A 25,449-nucleotide genomic window follows, 5' to 3' on the forward strand; every position below is an offset into this window, starting at 1 on the left:
TTTCTCTGTCTTTAAATCAGACTTGGAGTGGACAGCCCTTCAAAGAGGACACTTCCAAAGAGATGACTGTCCTCTGTAAAGGAGGGCACATGGCCACACTATATAAGGTTGAGTAAAAATGACCTCCCCTTCATGGATCACTGCCTTGTTGTGGCGAAGGGGCTTGCATAACTCAGTGAAGCCATAAGCTATGCCGTACAGGGCCACCCAAGACGGACAGGTCATGGCGGAGAGTTCTGACAAAATGTGGTCCACTGGAGAAGGAAATGGAAACCCACTCCAGTATTCTTGCCAAGAAAACCCCATGGAACGTATCACAAGGCTAAAAGATATGACGCCGGAAGATGAGCCTCTTAGGTCGGAAGGTGTCCAATATGCTACTGGGGAAGAGCAGAGGGAATAACGGGCTCAAGTTACAGGAAGCCAGATGCCAGCTGAACATCAGGAAAAACATCCTGACTGTTAGAGCAATACGAGAATGGAACCAATTACCCAGGGAGGTAGTGGGCTGTCCCACACTGGAGGCATTCAAGACGAGGCTAGACAACCATCTGTCAGGGATGCTTTGACTTGGATTCCTGCTTTGAGCAGGGATTGGACTCGATGGTCTTGTTGTAGGCCCCTTCCAACCCTACTATTCTATGATTCTGTCATCATCATCATCATCATCATCATCATCATCATCATCATCATTTATTACATTTCTATACCACCCCATAGCCAAAGGTCTCTGGGTGATTTACAAAGATAAAAACATTAAAAAATACAGTATATAGAGATTAAAAGTCATTTGCATTAAAAAAATCACACACACACACAGACAATATACACAAGAGAACATATATCTAAAACAACTTCGAACAAGCAATCTAAAGCAAACAACCATAACCATAAGACAATCCAGGATCAATTAAAACTTATCATATGCTGCCTAATGCCTGGGAGAAGAGGAAGGCCTTAACCTGATGCTGAAAAGATAACAATGCTGGCACCAGGCGGGCCTCACCAGGGAGATCATTTCATAATTGGAGAGGCCTCTCCCTTGTTGCAGTCTTCTGAGCTTCCTGTGGAGTAGGCAGCCAGAAGAGGACCTTAGATGTTGAGCATAGTGTATGGGTAGGTTCATGTCAGGAGAGGCAGTCCCTCAGGTACTGTGGTCCCAAGCCATGTAGGGCTTTATAGGTCAAAATCAGCACCTTGAATTGGGCTCGGAAACACGCAGGCAGCCAATGCAGGCTAGAGTTGATCTTGTATGTTCAGACCTTCTGGTCCCCATTCTCAATCTGGCTGCCACATTTTGCATGAGCTGCAGCTTCTGAACCATCTTCAAAGGCAGCCCCACATAGAGTACATTGCCGTAATCTAACTTGGCGATTACCAGAGCATAGACAACTGAAGACAGTTCACCAACCCTGATTTAAAAATCAAACAAAAACAAAAACAAATACTCTCGGCTTGTGCAGTTTTGCATTTTAGACTCATTTAAATCAGAACATCATCATGACTATGGGAATAAAATGGAATTTGCTTCTGCTGCTCTGATGCCCTCCCCATCTGCCACTCTGTCACTGGTCATTCCGCCCCCACCCCTGTCTGCAGGACCCTGGACTTTGGCCTCAAGGTCTAGGCCTACCTGCTCCACTGAGCAGTGCCCTCCCACCTATATGGATAGGGAGACATTTTTCTCCCTCTCTTATGATACTAGAACCTAGTGGGGTCATCCCTTGAAGATGATTGGTAGGAGATTCAGGATGGATTAAAGGAAGGACTTCTTTACACCGTGCATAGTCAAACTATGGAATTCACTTCCAGAAGAGGTAGTGATGGCACCAATTTGGATGGCATTAAAAGGGGATTGGACAAAGTCCTGGAGGAGAAAGCTATCAATGGCTACTAGTCCTGATGGCTATATACTACTTCCAGTATCAGAGGCAGTATGCCTATGTATACCAGTCGCTGGGGAATATGGACGGATGGTGCTGCCTGCTGCATCATTATCCTGCTTGTGGATTTCATGTGGGCAGCTGGTTGGCCACTGTTTGAAGAGACTAGATGGAGCCTTGGTCTGATTCAGCATGGCTCTTCTTATTATGTTCCACAACAATTGGAATACAGTGGCATGATGACCTTGGACAGTTACTGTGTCTCAACCTACCGCACAAGGTTGTTGTGAGAATAAAATAGAGAAGGGGACCGAAAAAAAGCGGGAGAAAAGGTGGGATATGATAGATAAATAAATAAATAAATCCCATTTGATTTGAGGGTTTTTTTTAAAAAAAAAATTCTGTACCACACCGTCTGTCAGTAAAGTGGTGCACGCAGCAGTATACCAGATTTCCTTCTTGCAATTGACAGCCACAGTTGTAGGAACAGTTCTGGCATTCGGATTCCCTGCAGCTATGTTGGGGACCATGAACTAGCCCAGCCTTTCCTTTCCTTTCCTTTCCTTTCCTTTCCTTTCCTTTCCTTTCCTTTCCTTTCCTTTCCTTTCCTTTCCTTTCCTTTCCTTCCCTTCCCTTCCCTTCCCTTCCCTTCCCTTCCCTTCCCTTCCCTTCCCTTCCCTTCCCTTCCCTTTCCCTCCCTCTCTTTCCTTTAAACGAAATATCCATGCTTTTTTGCAGAGAGTTCAGAGCTTCTTTGCTACACAGTTTTCATAAAGGCGAGTTTCCCAGTGGATGCGTTAATCATGTGCTTTACATCTTGTCATATCACATAACATTTTGAGTTTGACTTAACCTGGTGTGATATGTCACAATCCTACACTATATGTGCCCCAGGGAACTTTAAATCAGTTTGCTGAAAAACACAATTAAAGAATCCACAGTGGGGTTGCTTTTTCTTTATGTCTTTAGATATGGAGTTTTAATAACTTGCACTACCTGGAAAAAGATTTTTAGATCATGCTCCCTGGATTCTGATATTTATACATAGAGTTGGGAAGAAACATTAGATAGAAGCAAGATGCATTTCTTAACACACACACCCCTCAGGTCCATTCACAGAGATCTGCTTTAAATCCTGGGTTTACATCTGGAAATACTTCTTAAACCTTCACACATGCTTGGCACAATGTAAGAATTCTTACCATTTATAAAACCCACTTTTTATCATTTAAAATAAAATAAAATAAAAGAGAGCCAGTGTGGTGTAGTGGCTAGGAGCTGGGAGATCTGTGTTCTAGTCCCCACTCGGCCATGGAAGCTCACTGGGTGACTTTGGGCCAGTTGCAGACTCTCAGCCTGACCTACCTCACAGGGTTGTTGTTGTGAGGATAAAATGGAGAAAAGGAGGAGGAGAATGTAAGCCGCCTTGGGTTCCTTGCAAGAGGAATAAAGGTGGGATATAAATGCAATAAATAAATAAAATAAAATAAAATAAAATAAAAGTGGCCCCTATGTAACCAGCTGGGGTTAAAGATAGATCCTAGGTGAAAGACTGATTTCAAAAGGCTCCATACTTTTTGTGGCTATTGCATTTCCTATGGGCACACTGGGGTGTGTACAGGGATGTACGAAAGGTACTTACCTTTCCGCAGATTATGCTGATGCTGGGGGGGAGGCATTCCGTCCCTCCCCCCGGAATCCTGGCCGGGGAGGGAGGTGCTCCATTCCTCCCCCCCCCCCGGAATCCTGGCCAGCCGGCTCTGCTCCGCAGGGATTCTGCAGCGCCGCCGGCCGGCTCCGCCAGCAGCCGGACATCCGGCCGCTGGCTAGCAGGGATGCAAATAGCAGCGGCCATAGCCGCCGCCGTTTGCGTCCCTGCAGTCAGCAGTGATAGGTTATGTAAATGTTTACGTAGCCTATCATGGCTGATTAAAAACAACAACAACAACAACACGCGTACGCAAATGGTGGCACCCATGGGCACCGCCATTTGCATTCCTTATTTTGGCACGTCTTAGTCTACGTAAACATTTACGTAAACTAAGACAGCGAAAATAAGGGGAATGCAAATGGTGTAGACGCTACGCTATTTGCATTCCCCTTATTTTCGCCGTCTTAGTCTACGTAAATGTTTACGTAGACTAAGACGTGCCAAAATAAGGAACGCAAATGGCGGCGCCCATGGGCGCCGCCATTTGCGTATGCGCGTTTTTTTTTTAATCAGCCGTGATAGGCTACATAAACATTTACGTAGCCTATCACGGTGTTTTTTAAAAAATCTAGCCATGATAGGCTATGTAAATCTTTACGTAGCCTATCAATTTTTTGTTTTTGTTTACCTGGAAATGGCGGCGGCAGTAGCCGGTCAGAAGACCGGCCGCCGCCGCCGCCGCCAGGAAGATCCACCTAAGGTAAGTCCTGTCCTGGGGGGAGGCTGGGGGCCGTTCCACCACCGATTTCGGGGGGCCGAATGCACTGGCATTCAGCCTCCCCAAGATCCGTGGCAGAACTTTCGTACATCCCTAGGTGTGTAGATGGGTGTTTAAAGGCATGCAGCAGTCATTCACATATTATGTCAGGGTTGGGCAGCCTGCATCCATACAACTGCATGCAGCCTACAGCCTAATTTCAAAAGTCCTCTGCAAGCAATCAGTGAAGACCTCTGGCAAGAATGATCTACCCTTCCATCAGCAGTTCGCTAGGTGGACAGTCAGAGGGAGAAGAGGGAGAGAGAAGAAGGTGGCAGAAAGAATTTAGCTTGGAAAAAAGGCAAGTGAGGGGACACATGATAGAGGTCTCTAGCTAGAGGTGTACAAAATTATGCATTGTGTGGAGGAAGTGGATAGGGAGACATTTTTCTCCCTCTCTCATAAGACAAGAGTATGGAGTCATGAAGATGATTGATGGGAGAGGAAGGACTTCACACAGCGCATATGGAATTCACTTCCACAACATGTAGTGGTGGCCAGCAATTTCAGGAGGAGAAGGCTATCAATGGTTACTAGTCCTGATGGCTAAGTTCTACCCCCAGTACAGAGGCAGTATGCCTATGTACTCCAGTTGCTAGGGAACATGGGTGGGAGAGTGCCATTGCACTCATATCCTACTTGTGAGTTTCCCGTGGGCAGCTGGTTGGCTACTGTGTGAACAGAATGCTGGACTAGATGGAAACCCTGGTCTGATCCAGCAGGTCTTTTCTTATGTTCTCATGTTCTTAAAGAAGTAAGGTGGCCCCACCCCCATTTGGCTCTGCCATGCTCATTGCTGACTTCTGTGTGGCCCTCAACAGAAAAAGAAAAGTTCCTGTATTACATGGGTGCTGTAGGCAACACTTCTGCAACACCGATGGAACTGAAGCAAGTACAATTGCCAAGTAAAGTGTAGGGATGTCAGAGAATTCCACCACGGACTCCAGTGAGGCCGGAATCCATGGCAGAACGACCTCCCCCCCTGCCACCCTGCGGAATCCCCCTGCGACAGAGCTTACCTGGCAGCGGATGCAGCGGCGGCAGCGGATGCAGCAGCAGAGGCTCCGGTTGGTCTCCTGGCTGCTGCCAGGTTGCTGCAGCCGCAAATGGCGGCTGTTGTAGCGGCCGCCATTTGCGTGGCTTCCTTTTGCCGTCATAGGCTACGTAAATACTTACATAGCCTATCACGGCAAAGAGCAGGGGTGCAAATGGCGGCCGCTATGCCATTTGCACCCCTGATCTTTGCCGTAATAGGCTACGTAAGTACTTACGTAGCCTATCACAGCTTGACAGCTACACAAATGGCGGCTGGCATAGCGGCCACCATTTGTGGCCACAGCAGCCCAGCCACGGCCGGAATTCCGTGGATTCTGGGGGGGAGGGGGGAGCTCCTCCCCGTCACCACTGATGCCCTGGAATGGATTGGTGAGTGGGATTCATACATCCCTAGTAAAGTGTAGAACTGTTCATAGAGGAACAGGTTCAGAATGCATAAAAATGGTAGTAGGATGGTAAGCAGTATCCTCCTGTGGTTTGGGACCTATTTGGTTCAGTGTTCATTCATTCTGAAATGAATGCCAAGGGTAACAAATGGGGAACCATTTTATTTTCCCAGAATGCATCATTCTGAGCCATTCCGAGAGCAACTGATGTCTGCCACACAAAATAGTAGCTTTCAGCGGGGCACCTCCCTGCCTCCTTCCCAAACACCCTGAAATGTCACATTTGGGGTATTCTGAGAAAATAAAATTCTGGACGCTAGGAGGCGGCTGCTTTGTCCCTGCCACTTTGACAGCATCAGACTCTCTGTCATTATTGGAAGTACTTCTAGAGGATGGTCAGGCAAAGTGACCCATGATCTATGTCTATAAATACTTGTTATTGGTGAATAAGTACTATATACAGGGTTCTAAGCAGGAATGGAATAGGGAACCAGATTGTCCCATTTTGCCTAATCAATGGACTGCCACTTTAGCATCTATACTTTTCACATCTATGGATCTTAGGATGTATCTTACTCAGCAAAAATATTTGTTTTGTGTCTTATTGAAGACTGCAACATCTCTTTAATAAGGGTTTGTCTACTCTGGTTATCTGCTAGCAGTGCAAAACAGCTAATGCTTCTTTTTAACATAAGTTGTGGTAGGGATGTACGAAACACTTACCTGGCTCCATTCCAGGGCATCTGTGGTGGGGGGAGGTGCTCCGTCCCTCCCCCCTGAATCCTCCCTGGCCAGCTCCGCTTTGCAGCAACTCCGCAGAGCTGCCGGCTGGGGCCAGCCGCAGCCAGCTGCAGCTGGAATTCCAGCCGTGGCTGGGCTGCTGTGGCTGCAAATGGCAGCTGCTATGCCGGCCGCCATTTGCGTGGCTGCCAAACCATGGTAGGCTACATAAATACTTACGTAGCCTATTATGGCAAAGAGCAGGGGCGCAAATGGCATAGCGGCCGCCATTTGCTCCCCTACTCTTTGCCGTGATAGCATACATAAGTATTTTCATAGCCTACCATGCCTTGGCAGCCAAGCAAATGGAGCTGCTACAACAGCTGCCATTTGTGGCCGAAGCAGCCAGGCAGTGGCTGGGAGACCAGCTGGAGCTTCCGTCGCCGCATCCACCGCCGCATCTGCCGCTGGAGCCGCCGGAGCCGCCGCCAGTTAGGCTCCATCCCGGGGGGATTCTGTGGGGTGGCGAGGGGAGGCCATTCTGCCATGGATTCTGGAGGGGTGGATTCTTAAGAATCTGGCCTCACTGGAGTCCTTGGCGGAATTCTCTGATATCCCTAAGTTTTGGCCATGTCCAGTACTTGTTCCTTTTTGGTAAGAGGTTATTATTATATGTATATATTTTGTACTGGAACAGTCTTTAATCTTTATAGAAGTACCTGCTCTTGTAACTTATCTACCTTCTCCTTTGAAATTAACAAATGGTCAGTGCAAATGGATTTTTGTGCTCTTTTGACAGCTAAAAGACTGATATTACAACTTTGGAAAGATAAACGCTCACCTCCCATAATACAATGGATTGAGGGCCTTTAAAACGCCTTCAGTATTTGAACAGGTGGTGTATAGATGCCACCTTTGAATGGTTACTTATTTGGATATCTGGTCTGCTTTTTTTTTTTAACCTTATGTATAATTACTAGAACGTAATATAGTGAGAGCCAGTGTGGCGGAGTGGTGAGAGGGTTGGACTGGGAGCCAGGAGATCTGGGTTCTAGTCCTCACTCAGCCATGGAAGCTCACTGGGTGACTTTGGGCCAGTCACAAACTCTCAACCCAATCTACCTGCCAGGGTTGTTGTTGTGAGGCTAAAATGGAGAGGAGAAGGATTATGTGCACCACCTTGGGTTCCTCAAAGAGGAAAAAAGGTGGGATATAAATGCAATAAATAAAAATAAATATATGTGTATATATGAAATACACACATATACACACGTATATATATATGTGTGTGTGTGTGTGTGTGTGTATATATACACACACATGTATATACACATATGTATGTATGTGTATATATATATATAAATATATATATATGTATATATATATGAACGTCTTGAGCACACTCCGCGGGAGAGAGCGGAAGACAGGAAGGCCTGGCATGCTATGGTCCATGGGGTCACGAAGAGTCGGACACGACTTAACGACTGAACAACAACAACAACAATACACACACACACACACATACATATGTGTGTGTATACACACATTTTTTATATTTATTAATTGATATGAATATATACTCATATATGCATGTATATAATTCTCTCTTTCTTTCTCTGGTTGAAACTTCACAGTAAAAATGAATTAAAATATTTAGAGTATTCTGAAAAAATGAAATTGTGTATGCTATGAGGCTGCTGCTGATCAGACTTTTGCTGCTGCCACTACTATCACAGAAGGTGGCAAAAAACAACAACAGAATTTCAAAAAGACAAAAATCAATGCGAGTAATGAAATCCATGCCGTGTTAGTATACAGATAACAACAAAAGAAGTGGTGTTAACGAATGGATAACAAAGAGGATGAAGTTTTTAAATTACAAAAATGAATGGAATAATGAAACAAATATTCACTGCACATGTTAGCAATGAACAGCAGAAGAAGAGCCCTGCTGGATCAAACCAAAGGCCCAACTAGTCCAGTATCCTGCTTCTCACAGTGGCCAATCAGATGCCTCCTGGAGGTCCAGTACAGGGCATGAGCAGTACTTCTTACTGAGCAACTGGCACTGAATGATATACTGCCCCTGGCTGTGGAGGATTCCTATAACCATCATGGCTAATAACAATTTTTAGAGATATGACAGCCTGACCCAACCCGGTGTCCTTTGGCCATGCCGGCTGAGAATGATGGGAGTTTCAGTCCAACACATCTTGAGGGCACCAGCTTGGGGAAGGCTGGCCTATGCTCTATGAATCTGTCTAATTCTCCTTTAATAAGAAACTCAACTGAAGTTCAGGACTTCAGATGTCTTCCAAGCAAGAGCATTAAGCTAATAACAAACGAGACATTCCTTGATGGTGAACCTTTGTTGGTGTTCATAAAAATGATATGGAGTGGACTACTTTTTTTCTGTGGAGCTGTTGCTGGTTTATAAGATGACATAGACAATCTTGGTGGTGTCCAATTGCATTTTTTTTAAAAAAAAGAAGAAAAAGACCATCTGAGGACCATTCTGTATCAGCATGTGTTCCACCATAACAGCGCCTGTTTTGACACACGTGTAAATATGGACAAAAGCAAAACAAACATGTCCTTTCACTGTAAATAGTGCACAGACAAATTCTAAAGGGGAATGACACATTGGGTGCAATGATCCATTCTCACAGTACCCGAGAGGCTGAAGGCAGTGACAGCACAGAAAGGTATCCACCCATCCATGCCTGGCATCAGACAGGAAACAGCTTCTTGAAAGAAAACAGGAATGTATCTTTCAGAGATCTATCTCATAGGTTTGTTGGGTGATAGAGCACTAGACTAGAGACAAATTACTGGCATTAATGGGGTATGCCTAGAAACATAGGGGGATGCCTTATCAGATCATTAAAATTATCTATCTATCTATCTATCTATCTATCTATCTATCTATCTATCTAGATTTCTATCACAAGGAACTCAGGGTGGCTAACAACCCATATAAAACAGTACAACATATAAACACAATTAAAATCATAACTCATAATTTTATCACAAATGTAATACAATACAATACAATCACCTGGTTTGCACATAACACTAATCAATGGTTTATTTAACCCATGTTTAATTCATAGTTTATCGCCCTACCCAGGGTTTGTCTGGCAGATGATGGAATGTACTGTTTTTTGTTTTCTCAATCCTTGGGTAATTTTTCCCCCCTCCTCCTTTGCTCACTTCCCACTGCTAGGGATGGACGAAAGTCCCTTACCTGGTCCCGCAGCTTGCTTCGCGGTGGGGGGGAGGCACTTCTGTTCTTCCCCCAAAATTCTTGGTGGGGGAGGAGGCGCCCTGCCCCTCCTGGCCGAAATTCAGGCTGGGGGGGAGGCGCCCCATCCCTCACCACCGAAATTCTGGCCTGGGGGGAGCGCCCCGTCTCCCTGGCCGCGAAATAAAAAAGTAATGGAAAAAAAAACAAAAAACACGTGATAGGCTACGTAATGATTTACGTAGCCTATCACGGCTAGATTTTCAAAGTCAGCCATGATAGGCTACGTAAATCGTTACGTAGCCTATCACGGGTGACTTTGGAAAAAAAAAGCGCGTACGCAAATGGCAGCGCCCATGGGTGCCTCCATTTGCATTCCTTATTTAGGCACAGGTAGTCTACATAAAGATTTACGTAGACTACGGCGAAAATAAGGGCAACACAAATAGCGTTTCCCTTATTTTCGCCGTAGTCTATGTAAATCTTTACGTAGACTACCCGTGCCCAAATAAGGAACTCAAATGGTGGCGCCCATGGGCGCTGCCATTTGCGTACGTGCTTTTTTTTTTCCAAAGTCACCCGTGATAGGCTACATAACAATTTACGTAGCCTGTCATGGCTGACTTTGAAAATCAAGCCGTGATAGGCTACGTAAATCGTTACGTAGCCTATCACGTGCTGTTTTTTTTTTTAACTTTACGGGGAAATGGCGGCGGTGGCAGCCGGTTGGAAGACCAGCCGCCGCCCCTGCCAAAACGCTGCTGAAATGCCGCCAGGACCCACTGCTGAGAGGGACATTCGACAGAGGTAAGTCCCATCCCGGGGTGGTGGCGGGGTGGTGGCGGAGAATTTCACCACCAATTTCGGGGGGCCGAATCTCCACCGAGATTCATGGAGAAATTCTCCGCCGTCCCTACCCCCCCCTTACTCAGGCTGCATGGAGTCCGTGGACTTTTTTTACTTTCCCAAAATTTATGCATATAAATCCGTAGGAAAATATGTAAGTTTCTACTGAGGAAACGTTGAATGGGGGACAATACACTAAATTTTACATACTGAGGTAAATATGTAAATATTTACGTAAATATTTATGTAATTATTTGCACATTTTTTCCGCATGATAAAAAAATATTCGCATCTGTCTGTGCGCAGACAACAGAATGAAAGGCACTTGGCAATCCTTGAAACACAGACGGATCGGATTTTAGATAGTCTGTACATCCTACCACTACATCCCAATTGCCTTTGTGATGCTGTAGTACTGGCATGTAGAGTGGCTGTTTTTTGGGGGGGGGGGTTACTACTCTTCCCTGCCAGCTCTGCGGCCTCACAACACAACCCATGTACAGCCATGGTTCTGAGCTCACATGTAATGACAACCCATGGTTTTAACAACCCAGAGTTGACAACTGAACTGCAAACCATGAGTTCTCCTTCACAGTTGTTCATGGTTAACAAATAAAAAGCTATGCCCAAGGGCTGTCATCTTAAGACTGTGGTTCAATTTAAGCTTCGGAGTGTCAGTAGTAGGGCTGAGTGAGGATTGTGTCACACATTGCTTTTGATAAGACTTTACCAAAATTTACTAAGTACTCTATATTTAGGACAAAAATAACTCAGGATTATAAAAACAAAAACAACCACAAGAGGAAACCAAAATGGCCAGATTCGTCCATCCAGGCCCAGGGCTTTGCATGTGTTGCTCTTAAATGCCTAGGTCTGAATTTATGTATATTCAGTCCTGTTAGTAGTGCTAAAGTAGGGTTGCCAGTTGCCACCTCTAATTTTTCTGACAGGTTCCTTATCTTTAGCAGCTATGCGGCAGGCAGGTACATCACGGTCCTCTTCACGCTGGAAATAGATGTACCTAGTGAAATCGGCTGGTGCACATGGGTGAGAATTTCACTTCAGTGCACTTTTTATAAGAATGTACCGACATTTGCAAAGCTCTTCATGGTCAGGAGAGAAAGAACTTGAGATTTTAAGCATCCACTTGTGGGAGGAAGTGAAACTGAGAGATTTGCCCATCCTTTGTTCACATTCGCCCTGTCCAGGCATCCTACCTGCCCCATAATTCTACTTATGTGGAGGGGGAGAATGGAGCCATGCTTTCTGGCCCCGCCCCCTCTGCCACATCCCTGTTGCCTATCTCTGCTGCCTTTCATATATTGGAGGGGAAAGTCTGCAGAGAGGCTGCCCTGTGTGTGTAGAAGGCTCCCTGAGTGAATTAGAACCCCTTTTGTGAAGGCTTCTCTCTCCATGAGTGAGGGGTCCAGTGGGCCAGAGATGCAGTGGCAGGGGTGGTGCCAGTGAACATGGTCCTGCTGTCCTCTGCCTTATGACTGGAATCTGAAAGGGCAGCCAAAATGACCAAGGGGCTGGAGCAACTGCTCTGTGAGATCTGGGACTGTTTGGCTTAGAAAAGAGGCGAGTGAGGGGAGACATGACGGAAGTGTATAAAATGATGCACTGTGTGTAGAAAGTGGACAGGGAGACATTTTTCTCCCTCTCTCATAACACTCGACCCCAGGATCATCCCATGAAGCTGAACTTCAGGAAAGATAAAAAGAACATCTTCACACAGTGAATAGTTAAGCCATGACATTTGCTGTCACAAGATGTAGTGGTGACCACTAATTTGGAAGGCTTTAAAATGGAGTTAGACAAATTCCTGGAGGAGAAGGCTAGCAATGGCGACCAGTCCTGATGGCTATGTGCCACCTCCAGTATCAGAGGCAGAATGCCTATGGACACTTGTTGCTGGAGAACATGGGCAGGAGGGTGCTCTTGCACTCATCTCCTGTTTGTGGGTTTCCTGCAGGCATCTGGTTGGCCGCTGCCAGAACAGAATGCAGGACTAGATGGACCTTTGGTCTGATCCAGCAGGGCTCTTCTTATGTTCCTATGTCATGGAGAATAGCCAAAAGAGCTACTGTTTCTTGTGGCAGCAGCTGGGCCTGATGCACAGATCTGATCACAGTATTCCATTTTAGTTCTTAAATGAAACAAACAAACAAACAAACAAACAGCAAGTAGGATTAATCTACTTTAAAAAAAAAAAATCACCATCAGCTTGATATTCTAGCTGAGTTTTAATGGCAAATACTATGATTACTGTTTTCATTCCTGCTTCAAGTATAAACAAGTTTGATTTGATAGCCATGCTTTAGGTTTCTTACACACTGATCTTCCCTAGGGCTACCTGCAGGGAAATGTCATGGTCCCAGGGACCAGGCAAATTTCCTCATTCCCAAATATACTGCTAAGGACCAGTCAAAAATAGCTACTCCAAAAGCACAGGGTACATACAAAATGACTGACACACATTTTGTATTGACCTCTGTCATTTCTAGGTTTTCTGAAATCAACTCTTAATGAATGAATTGCCACTAGCTTGAATTAAATAAGAAAACAGATCTTCTAATATTTTCCCAATGCCTTCTCACAGTATCATCTTTTTCTATTAATTTTGGAATGTCATTTCTTAAAGGTCCATACTTTGAGGATCTCATTCATTCATCTGGTTTTTTACCTGGCATCACCAGGCTGTTTATATACTGGCCTGATCCAGATATACTAAACCAGAGGTAGGCAACTTTGTTTGCTCTACTAGATGTTTTGGAGTACAACTCCCATAAGCCCCAGCCAGCATGGCTAATTGTCAGGGATTATGGGAGGTGTAGTCCTAAACATCTGGAGGGCATCAGGTTGACTACCTCTGTGCTAAACTACAGTTCAATGCAATGTGAATGAGCATTGGGCTGATGTTCTCTCCTCCTTTTTCCTCCTCCAGCATGGCTGCAAAGAGGGCATTAGTACCATTCATTTCCTTTTTAGCCTAACTGCAGCTTGTCATTTTATCTGAACTGGAACCAGTTGTGGCTAGCTTAAGCCATGATTTTTTTGAAGAAGCCAGATGAAACCATTATTTTTGGCTGCTTTTTCAGATAAACCATAGTTAAAACTGAATGCAATTCCCAGTTTAGATGAAACAACAGACTACAGTTGGTTGAAAATGAAAGTGGATGCTTACAACTCCTCCTTGCAGCTGTGCTGGTCCAGAGGATTACAGAGGACAGGGAAGCTGGGTGGGGGGGGGGTTGGTTTTTTTTAAGTCTTCACCTATCATTGAAAACAAAACTCCACAAAGTGGGCACCAGGTGAGCCTCTCTGGAGAGAGCATTCCACCATCATGGTGCCACCACCAAAAAGACCATTGCTCCAGTAGCCATTCTCTACATCTCACTTGGCAGGGGCACCAAGAAATAAGGATGTGTGAATTGGCAAAACTCAAGCACACCAAAGTAGGGATGTATGAAAGTCACTTACCTTATGAAGAAATTGATTCACAGTGGGGGGGAGGCGCTCCATCCCTCCCCCCGAAATTCTGGCCGGGGGGAGGTGCCCCGTCCCTCCCGCCGCAAATCCTGGCCAGCCAGGGCGCAAATGGTGGTGGCCGTAGACGCCGCTATTTGCATCCCTGCAGTCAGCCGTGATTAGGGATGGACGAAAGTCCCTTACCTGCCGTCGAAGGACGTTCGCGGTGGGGGGGAGGTGCTTCACTGCTCCCCCCACGAAGTTCAGGCTGGGGGGGAGGCTTCCCGCCTCGCCCCGGCTGAAATTCAGGCCGGGGGGGAGGCTTCCCGCCTCGCCCCGGCCGAAATTCAGGCCGGGGAGGAGGCTTCCCGCCTCGCCCAGCCGCGAACGCGAAAGTTTTTTAAAAAAAAAAACAAACGCCCCCTTATAGGCTACGTGTCGATTCACGTAGCCTATCACGGCTAGATCTGCAAAGTCAGCCATGATAGGCTACATCAATCGTCAGGTAGCCTATCATTTTGTTTTGTTTTTTCACTCAGCTGTGATAGGCTACGTAAACATTTACATAGCCTATCACGGTATTTTTTAAAAATCTAGCCGTGATAGGCTACGTAAATCTTTACGTAGCCTATCACGTTTTGTTGTTGTTGTTGTTTTTAACTGGAAATGGCAGCGGCGGCAGCCGGTCGGAAGACCGCCGCTGCCGAACCGCCACCGAACTGCCGCCGAACCGCCGCCGAACCACCGCCGCCAGGAGGATTCGCCCAAGGTAAGTCCCGTCCCGGGGGGGCGGGGGGCAGACCGTTTCGCCACCAATTTCGGGGGGCTGAATGCACTGGCATTCAGCCTCCCTGAGATTCATGGCGAAAATCTCTGACATCCCTACACCAAAGTGCTCCCAATTTTATCTCAAAGTTCATACGAATTTGAGTCCGTATCAGATTGTGAGCTTTGTTTTTATTTCCTTTTCACATGAATTTTGTGTATTTGGTGAATGTTTCCAAATATACATATCAACTGTACACATCTTTGAAATGTACACATTCTTCTCCCATTGATTAAGGCATATTTGTGCACAATGTGGAGAAGCAGGATGCTACATACCACTCGCTGGTTGCCCACAGATCACCTGGCAGAACAGGGTCGAGCGGCCAGCAGAGATCCAGTGAGCAGTGGGTGTGTGGCATGGACGGGGTAAGTTCACCCATCTCTACCCCCTGCTCTCAGGCATTTTAATGGTGTATTATGGGGCATTCCTGTCAGCTGTCTTTAGCAGGTCTAGTATTTTATTAAAACTATATATAGCTGTGTACATTTTGCATATTGAAATTCTATGCTTGTAATTTATTATCTTGTATCTTTTGTGGTTTTGTGAATTCATGTGAACTGCCCAGAGAGCTTTGGCTATTGGGCAGTATAGAAATAAACTAACTTATTTATTCATTCATTTATTTATTCACTACATTTCTATACTGCCCAATAGCTGAATCTCTCTGGGGGTAGAGGGCAGTCAATAATAATAAATCTATGGAATACAACCACAGATTGGACCGAGTGTGTTTGGTTCAGATGGTGGAACTGGGTATATCCTGATCAAAAATGAACTGAAATTTATTTCTGATACATCCTTGCTGAGAGAACAGGATGATCTAAATGTTTCCGTGGAAGGAAGTGATCCTTTAAGTAACCTGACCCCTAGTTGTTTTAGGGCTTTATAGGTCAAAACCAGTACTTTGAATTAGTGCTGTGCTGAAAGTTTCATCCACATTTTTTTCTACCATTCTCATTCAATTTGAGAGAAAAGAAATTCTTTCAAAAATATTCAAAGGAGAAGAACATTTTGGAGAAATTCTCATGGCTGGGATTCAGGATTCTTGTGCTTACCTTACTGATGAGGTGGCTGAGGAGTGTGTGTGAGTGTCTTGTCTTTCGTTGTACTATCGTCTCTCCTGCAGCCTCCCTGGCTATCTGCACTGCAACTGAAGCCCAGCAAAAGATATCATTAGGTAACTCCTCCCATGGGTGTTTTTCCAATCAGGAAGTGTGGGCAGCCAGGGAGGCTGCAGGGTGGTAGAGAGATGTGTAAAAGAAAGGAAAAAACACACACACAGCAACCTCAGCAGTGGCAGAACAAAAAGCAAAAACAAAAAACCTTAGGAAAAAAGAAAGAAATCATGCAACAACCACTGCTAATGGTGAGCCCAACCCCAAGAAACTGTTGGAGAATTTCCCCTTCACTTGGAGAAATTTGGTGAAATGGTCCCCCCAATTTCTCTCCTTCAAATAGGGTGGAGAATGTTGAGAGACCATTTGCACACAGCTATACTTTGAATAGGGCCCAGAAATGGAGTGCAAGCCATAGCATCCCTAAAGAGAATAGAAGGAGAAAGAGATCCAGTCCAGATCTACACCTCATGTCATATCAATATGATCCCATCGTGGTAATGCTATATCCCTCTTGCACATTTATATCTCGTAGCACACACAATTAGGGATGTCAGAGAATTCTGCGACGGATCTCAGTGAGGCCGAATGCCAATGCATTCGGCCCCCCAAAATCCATCGCGGGACGAAGCCCCCAACCCCCTGTCCCATGAAAGGCATGCGGGACGAAGTCCCCACTGCCCCCACCCCATGAAAGATGCACAAAATGGAGCACTTACCTGCTCCTGTCCGCGCTGCTTTGCGAATGGCAGCCATCCTGCGGCCGCCATTCGCTTCCCTCCCCCGCCGTGATAGGCTACGTAAATATTTACGTAGCCTATCACAGCGGGGGGGGGGGGAACCCCAGCATATGCAAATGGCAGTGGCTACCAGCATTTGCATATGCTGGAGTTTTTTCCTCCCCGCCGTGATAGGCTATGTAAATACTTACGTAGCCTATCATGGCAGGGGGAAGAAAAACCCAGCGTACACAAATGGCAGTAGCTGCCGCCGTTTGCGTATGCTGGGTTTTTTCCCCCTGTTGTGATAGGCTACGTAAATATTTACATAGGCTATCATGGCTCAATACAGGGATGCAAATGGCGGCAGCTATGACAGCCGCCATTTGTGTCCCTGCAGGGCTGCCCAGCGGCCGGATGTCTGGCTGTGGGCAGCTGGAGCTGGCTGGCGGCTCTGCGGCTTGGCCACAGAGTGGAGCCGGCCAGGCAGGATTCCGGAGGGAGGGACGGAGCACCTCCCCCCCACCGCAGATGCCCCTCAGAGGAGCAAGGTAAGGGATTCGTACATCCCTACACACAATGGCGTCTGTTGTAGTATTTGGCATAATACAGAATAAAAAGTGGGAAATAATGCTGGAAAAGCAGTACACAGAATGTGTAATGTGCCCCAACAATTATCAGTGCAATACAGATAAAAAACACTTGTTTAGATCTAGCCTTGAAGTCAATGAAAAGGCAGAAAAGAAAGCCTTGTGGAAGTAAAGAACAAGAAAGCGGAGAAGGAAGCAGTGCAGGCTGGTGGCTCTGATGTCAGTGAGGTGGTGAATCTGCTCCAGGTTTCAGCCAGAAGCAGTCAGAACTCTAAAGGAGCTATCCAATGGTCCTTCATACCTTGGATAGCTCCTTTAGAGTTCTGACTGGTTCTGACTGAAATCCAGAGCAGATTCCCTGTTCCATTGACATAGGAGCCACCAACCTACACTGGAAGGAAAGTCATCTGACCCCCTCCATGTCTGCTTTTAAATGAGCTCTTAATACTGTTTTATTATTCTGGCAGGCATTTTTAGTCAAAGCGTATGACATGTTTTTTAGTTTGCTGTCTGTTGATATGGTGTTTGTTTTTAGTGATGATGCTGTTAATTTTTACATGCATTTATTTGCTTTATTGTTAGGATGCTTTTAAATTTGTTGTGGTATCTATTTTTATTCGTAGGCCACCTTGAGTATGATTTGGTGAAGCAGAGCATAGCCTGAGGGCTTACTGAAGCTAAGCAGATCTGAGTGTGGTTAATACCTGAATGGGAAACCATTTGGTTTGGAACCCCACGGATACCACCTTGAGTTCCATGATGGCAATTTACTTCTTTTATGGCTCAGTCAGTACCTGAACAAGTTGGATAAAGAGATTGAATCCTATATATGGTAGACACTGCTGGATAAAAACAATAGATAATTTGTTCTCTTTTCCCCATTTATGAAGAAGCCCTTTCAGATATTTTGCACAGAACAGATGTTTGTGTCCCTCTGCAGGATATGTCATTTTTTTTGCGAGCAAATTCCATGCTAATAATGGTCTGTCTTTCTGGAGCCAAGCTCTGTTTCAGGAGAAAAAAAATGCTTTCACGTAAGTATTATAGGAGAGAAAGAGAGAGGGGAGAGAGAGAGAGAGAGAGGAAGAGAGAGGAGAGAGAGGGAGAGAGAGAAATCCCTGAAAGGAATTGATGAACCCTGACCATTGTCAATCAAGGATGACATCATTTGTGTAATATTTTGAAGATTAGTAACATCTGCTTTTTCAAATATGGTTAGTAGCAACCCCTCCAGCTTTCTTCAACCATATGGGATGTTTCATATGCACAACGATGCGCTGGAATGGATGTAGCAAAGGCAGCAGTTAGAGAAAAAAATGTCATCTTCCAATTGCCGATTCTTCTTTTCCTTCTGAACAGAGAAATGAACTTTGCCTAATGTTATCAGGATAAAGAGCAAAGAAAAAAAGCTAAGCAGCAAATGAACTGTTCAACAATGACATGGTCCAGTGGTGATTTAATTGCTCTGAAATAATGGTGTATTTTCAGAATATGGCCCTCTTAAATGAAAAGGGAAGGAAGGTTACTGGCCAATTGACTCACAATATTTTCATTTTTTGTATATTATGTAGTGCTGTGCTGAAAATTTCTCCCACATTTTTTTCAACCATTCTCATTCAATTTGCGAGAAATGAAATTGCTTTCAAAAAGAAATTCAAAGGAGGAGAAATTTCAGAGAAATTCTTATGGGCTGGGTTTGGGGTTCTTGGGCTGACCTGAGGTGGCTGAGGAGTATGCATGAGTGTCCTGTCTGTCATTGTACTGTAACCTCTGTGGCAGCCTGTAGCCTCCTCTGCTTTCTGCACTTCAGTTAAAGCCATCATGAGGAAGACATCATGAGGCAGTTCCTCCCATGGGGCTTGTTCAGTTCCAGAAGTGCAGGTGGCATGGGAGGCTGCAGAGCAATGGAAAGATGTGCAGTAGAGAGAGAAAACACACAGTACCCTCAGCCACCTTGCAGTGATTAGGTAAGCCCACAAACACCACCAAAAGAAATTCAAAGTTCTGCCTCAAAAAAGTGGAAGCCTCAACATAGTCAATGCTGTTGCCACTTTCTGTAGCAGTGCAATAAACCAAAAACTCTTAGGAAATAAGAAAGAACCTGTGCTACGACCCCTGCCAATAGTGAGCCCTATCTGTATGGGTGTACAAAACACTTACCTGGTTCCACTGGGGTCATCCGCGGCGGGGAGGGGAGGCGCTCCATCTCCCCCCCCTGGAATCCTCCCTGGCCGGCTCCACTCTGTGGCAACTCTGCGGAGCCACCAGCTGGGACAGGCCGTAGCCGGACTTCCGGCCGCTGCCAGGCTGTTGCACCCACAAATGGCAGCCGCTATGCTGGCTGCCATTTGCGTCCCTGCCAAGCCATGATAGGCTACATAAGTATTTACGTAGCCTATCACAGCAAAAGGCAGGGATGCAAATGGTGTAGCGGCCGCCATTTGCACCCCTGCTGTTTGTCATGATAGGCTACGTAAATACTTACGTAGCCTATCATGGCCTAATGCAGGCACACAAATGGCAGCTGCTACGATGGCCACCATTTGCGGCCGCAGCAGCCCGACAGCGGCCGGAGGACAAGCCGGAGCTGCTGCTGCCACTGCCACATCTGCCGCCACCGCTGCATACACCGCCAGGTAGGTCCATCCCGGGGGGGGGAATTTCGGGGGGTGGCGGGGGGAGGAGGCCGTTCTGTCACGAACTCCGGAGGGCTGGATTCCAAAGAATCTGGCCTCACTGGAGTCCGTGGTGGATTTCTCCAACATCACTACCTATCTGTGAGAAACTGTCAGAGAATTTCTTCTCTGCTAGGATTAGGTGAAATTGTCCCCCCAATTTATCTGTCTGCAAATAGGCTGGAGAATTTTGAGAGACCATTTGCACACAGGTCTAATATTATCTAATTCAGGGGTGGGGAACTTCAGGCTTGGGGACCAAATCCTGCCATCCTGGAGTCCCAATCCAGCCCTCCAGGATTCCTCTTTCCCTTTGCCTTTGCCTTTGCCCTGACCATTGATCATCTGGTGATTTCCCAGGTTTTGTGCAGTTTTCTCCCCATTCTAAAAGGGGGTGTGAGCTTAGCACTGGTATTTTTGACAGTTTGGGCCACCCCTTTTGCCTTTGGCCCCACTCACCACTGGAATGTAGCTTCCGAGAGCTGCTCTGAAATGGGATTTGGGCCATAGGCTGAAAGAGGTTCAATACCCCTAATTTAATTCATTTCCCACCTGAGGCTTGACCAAGACTGTTTGCTGTCTGAGGTAAGGAACAAGATGGGGCTCTCCCACACCAGATACATAATCTAACAGGGCTGGCAGCTGGATCATCCTTCAACACTGGTGATGGAACAACATTTTCCACCTCATCTGAGGGCAACAGGTTAGCTTACAGGGAGCAAAACAGGCAAACCTAGAGGACTCAGAGGTGGTGGTGGGGGTTGCAGTCAACTTACTCTGCCTAATGGCCTGATATCTTTAGCTATGGAATTCAAGGCTGCATGTATAATTTCCAAGGCAGTCTCACATTCAAGCACAGATCAGAACCAAACCTGCTTGACTTCAGCATAGTTGGTACATCCTGTGTCCTTAGACCACGCTCTCATGCCCATAATGTATTCCCATCTCTGTTGCACATGTGGAAATCTAGCACACAACATGGGAAGTGTAAACACATGGATATCTCCTGCTGACAGACCTGTGACTCAGAATGCACAAAATCTGGAAGAGGATTTCATGAACGAAACTAATTTCTCAGCTTCAAGCAAATAGATTTCTGAGGAAAACCTGCCCATCTATTTGAATTCCAGAAATCCTTTTTTGGGGGTAGGGGGTATTTACTTATTCATTTACTGATGCTGACATGCACCTCATGGTCTAATGTATAGATCCGAATGTAATTATCGAAGGTTTTGTAGTTCTCAGAGATATTCAATGAAGTTCTCTGCTTATAAAACAAACCAAAAGCATTTAAAAATGCATATTTTAGGATAAAATATGTTTTAAAATGTGCACATTTAGATACATGGACCTCTCGGTGATTTTCAGTATCATTGACTATGATAACCTTCTGGACCACCTGGCAGAGATGGATGTTGGGGGTGCTGTTTTGCCATGGTTCTGGTCCTGTCAGGCCATGTGTCCAGAACATGGTACTGGGGACTGTTGGCCTACTGGGTTCTTCTGTCTTGTCCCCCATGTTATTTGACATTTACATGACACCACTGGAGGAGGTCATTCAGAGCTTTGGAGTAAAGTGCTACCAACATGCTGATGTACCTGCCTGGACCCAAAGATCATCTTCAGGGGTCCTTCTCTGGGAGCCCCTGCCAAAGGAAGTGAGGTAGTTGGCTACCAGGAAGAAGTAGGGATGTACGAAATGTACTTACTGTTCCGATCCGGGGCATCCAAGATGGGGGGAGGAACTCCATCCCTCCCCCCAGAATCCTCCCTGGCCAGCTCCGCTCTGCGGCGAATCTGCAGAGCCACCAGCTGGGGCTGCCTGCAGCCGAATTCCAGCCGCTGCCAGGTAGGGATGTACGAAAGTCACTTATCTTTTTGCAGGTGTGATTCGCAGTGGGGGGAGGTCCTCCGTCCCTCCCCCCGGAATCCTCCCTGGCTGGCTCCGCTCCATGGCAGCTCCGCGGAACAGCCGGCCAGGGCTGTCCGCAGCTGGAATTCTGGCCGCGGCCAGGCTGCTGCGGCCACAAATGGTGGCCGTCGTAGCGGCCGCCATTTGCATCCTTCCTAGGGATGTACGAAAGTCACTTACATTTTCGCAGCATGGATTTGTGGTGGGGGGAATTCCATCCCTCCTCCCGGAAGCCTCCCTGGCCAGCTCCGTGGAGCCGCCGGCCAGGGCCTTCCGCAGCCAGAGTTCCGGCCACAGACGGGCTGCTGCGGATGCAAATGGTGGCTGCCATAGCAGCTGCCATTTGCATCCAGCGAAGCTGCCATGATAGGCTATGCAAGTATTTACCTAGCCTATCACGGGAAGCCAAAAATAACAGCATACGCAAATGGCGGCGGCTCCGGCAGCCGCCATTTATGTTCCCTATTTTTAGCCATTTTAGCCTACGTCAATATTTATGTAGGCTATAATGGTGAAAAAAAAGGGAAACGCAAATAGCTTAGTGGGCACTATTTCTGTTCCCTTTTTTTCACTGTAATAACGTATGTAAATATTTACGTAGGCTAAAATGGCAGGAAAAAAAGGAATGCAAATGGCGTCCACTATGCTATTTGTGTTCCTCTTTTTTTCGCTATTTGCGTTCCCCATTTTTTCGCCTAAAATGGCTAAAAATAGGGAACGCAAATGGCGGCTGCTGTAGCCGCTGCCATTTGCGTACACTGGGTTTTTTTTTGCTTGCCATGATAGGCTACATAAATACTTAACATAGCCTATCACGGCTATGATGAAGAAGCGAATGACGGCTGCAGGGCAGCCGCCATTTCCAAGTCAGCACAGACGGCAGCAGGTAAGTGCTCCGTTTCATGCGCCTTTCGTGGGTTGGGGGGGCAGGGGCTTCGTTCTGCCATGGATTTCGGGGGGCCGAATACACTGGCATTCGGCCTCACTGAGATCCATGGCAGAATTCTCTGACATCCCTAGTCCTTCCAGGCTGCTGCGATAGGCGACTTAAGTATTTACGTAGCCTATCATGGCAAAGAGCAGGGATGCAAACGGCAGCCACCATGCCATTTGCGTGGCTGCCTTTGCCATGATAGGCTACGTAAATACTTACGTAGCCTATCACGTCAGCCTGGCAGGACACAAATGGCCAAAAGACCAGCCGCCGCCGCCACCGCCACTGCCGCCACCTCTGCCTCCGCCCCAGGTAAGTTTCATTCTGTGGGGATTCCATGGGGTGGCGGGGGGTGGGAGGCCATTCTGCCACGGGTTTTGGGGGGCCGAATGCCAGTGCATTTGGCCTCACTGAAATCCATGGTGGAATTCTCCGCCATCCCTACTGCCAGGCTGCTGCGGCTGCAAATGGCGGCCGCTACGCCGGCTGCCATTTTCATCCCTGCCAAGCTGTGATAGGCTACGTAAGTATTTACACAGTATTTACGTAGCCTATCTATTTGCGTAGCCTATTTACATAGTATTTATGTAGCCTATCATGGCAAAAGGCAGGGACGCAAATGGCGGCCTCTGCGCCATTTGTGTGGCTGCCTTTTGCCATGATAGGCTACGTAAATACTTTAATAGCCTATCATGGCAAAGAGCAGGGGCGCAAATGGCGTTGCGGCCACCATTTGCACCGTTTGTGTAAATACGTAAGTATTTACATAGCCTATCATGGCAAAAGGCAGCCACGCAAATAGTGGCTGCAGCAAGAGCTGCCATTTGCAGCCACAGCAGCCTGGCAGCGGCCGGAAGACAAGCCAGAGCTTGTCACATTCGCTGCCACATCTGCCGCATCCGCCGCTGGATAGGTCCATCCCGGGGGGGGATTTTTTTGGCGGGGGGCCGTTCTGCCATGGACTCTGGGGGGCTGGATTCTTCTGGCCTCACTGGAGTCCGTGGCGGATCCCTAGGAAGAGGGCCTTTTCTGCTGTGGCATCCTGGCTATGGAATGAGCTCCCTAGAGAGGTTCGCCTGGCACCTACATTATACTCTTTCAGGCACCAGTGAAGACCTTTTAATTTTCCCAGCATTTTAGCATTACAGTATTTTAACTCTGCTGTTTTAAATCCGTTACAGTATAGTATTTTAAATCTCTGTATTGCTGCTAGGTTCTAGTCTGGTTGTGTTTTTATACTGTAGTTTTCAACTTTTATATTTTATACTGTTTGTATTCTGTACTTTGTGGTTTTAATTTTTGCGAACTGCCCGGAGAGATTTGGCTATTGGTTGGTATAGAAATATACTAACTAACTAACTAACTAACTAACTAACTAAACAAACATACAAACACCCAGCTCTATTGCTCTCTGCACCAAGGGAGCAGTTGAAAACTTTGAATGTTGCCTGGGTTCAATAATGGGCTGGATTTGGGTGAACAAGGGAGGTGAAATCCAGAGAAGACAGAGGTGTTGTTGGTTGGTACAAATGTTGATTCAGGGATTGGGATTCAACCTGTCTGGACTGTGGCACACTTCCCCTGAAGGATCGGGTCCATAGCTTAGGGGTGCTCCTTCGCCCTATGCTGCCCCTGCATTTTCAGGTGGTGTCAAGAAATGTGATTGCACAATTACACTTGGTGTACCAGCTGCAGCCCTTCCTGAATCCATCTGGCTGGCAGCAGTTCTTCATGCCTTGGTTACATCTAGGGATGTACGGATTCCCCACCGTCCATTCCGGTGGGGAATCTGCGGAGGGAGGAGGTGTTCCATTCCACCACCACCCCGGAATCCTCGTGGAGCGGCTCTACTCCACGAGGATTCTGCAGAGCCAAGGGCTGCTGACTTGAATCAACCAGAGCCCTTTGCCTCATGCCGATTGCCTTTTTTTTTTTTTAAGTGGCGATCGGCAGGATGTGCCCATAGATTTATACGCAAAATAGAGCTGTGAATCTTGCATATAAGTCTAGGTGTCCATAGGCTTATACGCAAGATTCACGGCTCTATTTTGCATATAAGTGAGCTTCCCTGCTGAGGCTGAGCCAAATAGTAGTTTTAGGAGGCCATTTTCACTGGGATCACAGCGCAGGTGAAACCCTCCCTCCCTTTGCACTACTTCAAATAGTTGTTAGTACGTAGTTACCACATTTTGCACCAACTGAAGTGTCAAGGCACTCTTCAGGGGTAGCCTCACACAGAGAGCACTGCACTCGTCTAAATGTGATGTAACTATGTACGGCTCTATGGGCACATCCTGCTGATGGCCATTTTTTTAAAAGAAAATGGTGATCGGCACAGAGGTGAACAGCTCCCAGGGCAACAAGCAGCTGTGCTGTGCTGTCCCATGCAGAATCCTCCAGGAGAAGAGGTAAGTGGGGCCAATCCGCCATGGATTCCTGAGGCCGGATTCCAAAGAATCCGGCCTCATTTGAATCTGCAGTGAATGTCTCTAACTTCCCTAGTTACATCACATTTAGACGAGTGCAGTGCTCTCTGTGTGAGGCTACCCCTGAAGAGTGTCTTGACGCTTCAGTTGATGCAAAATGTGGCAACTACGTACT

The sequence above is a fragment of the Heloderma suspectum genome, chromosome 1 (assembly GCF_057233095.1).
Source record: "Heloderma suspectum isolate Gila_16-S chromosome 1, 16-S_ref, whole genome shotgun sequence".
Lineage (NCBI taxonomy): Eukaryota > Metazoa > Chordata > Lepidosauria > Squamata > Helodermatidae > Heloderma > Heloderma suspectum.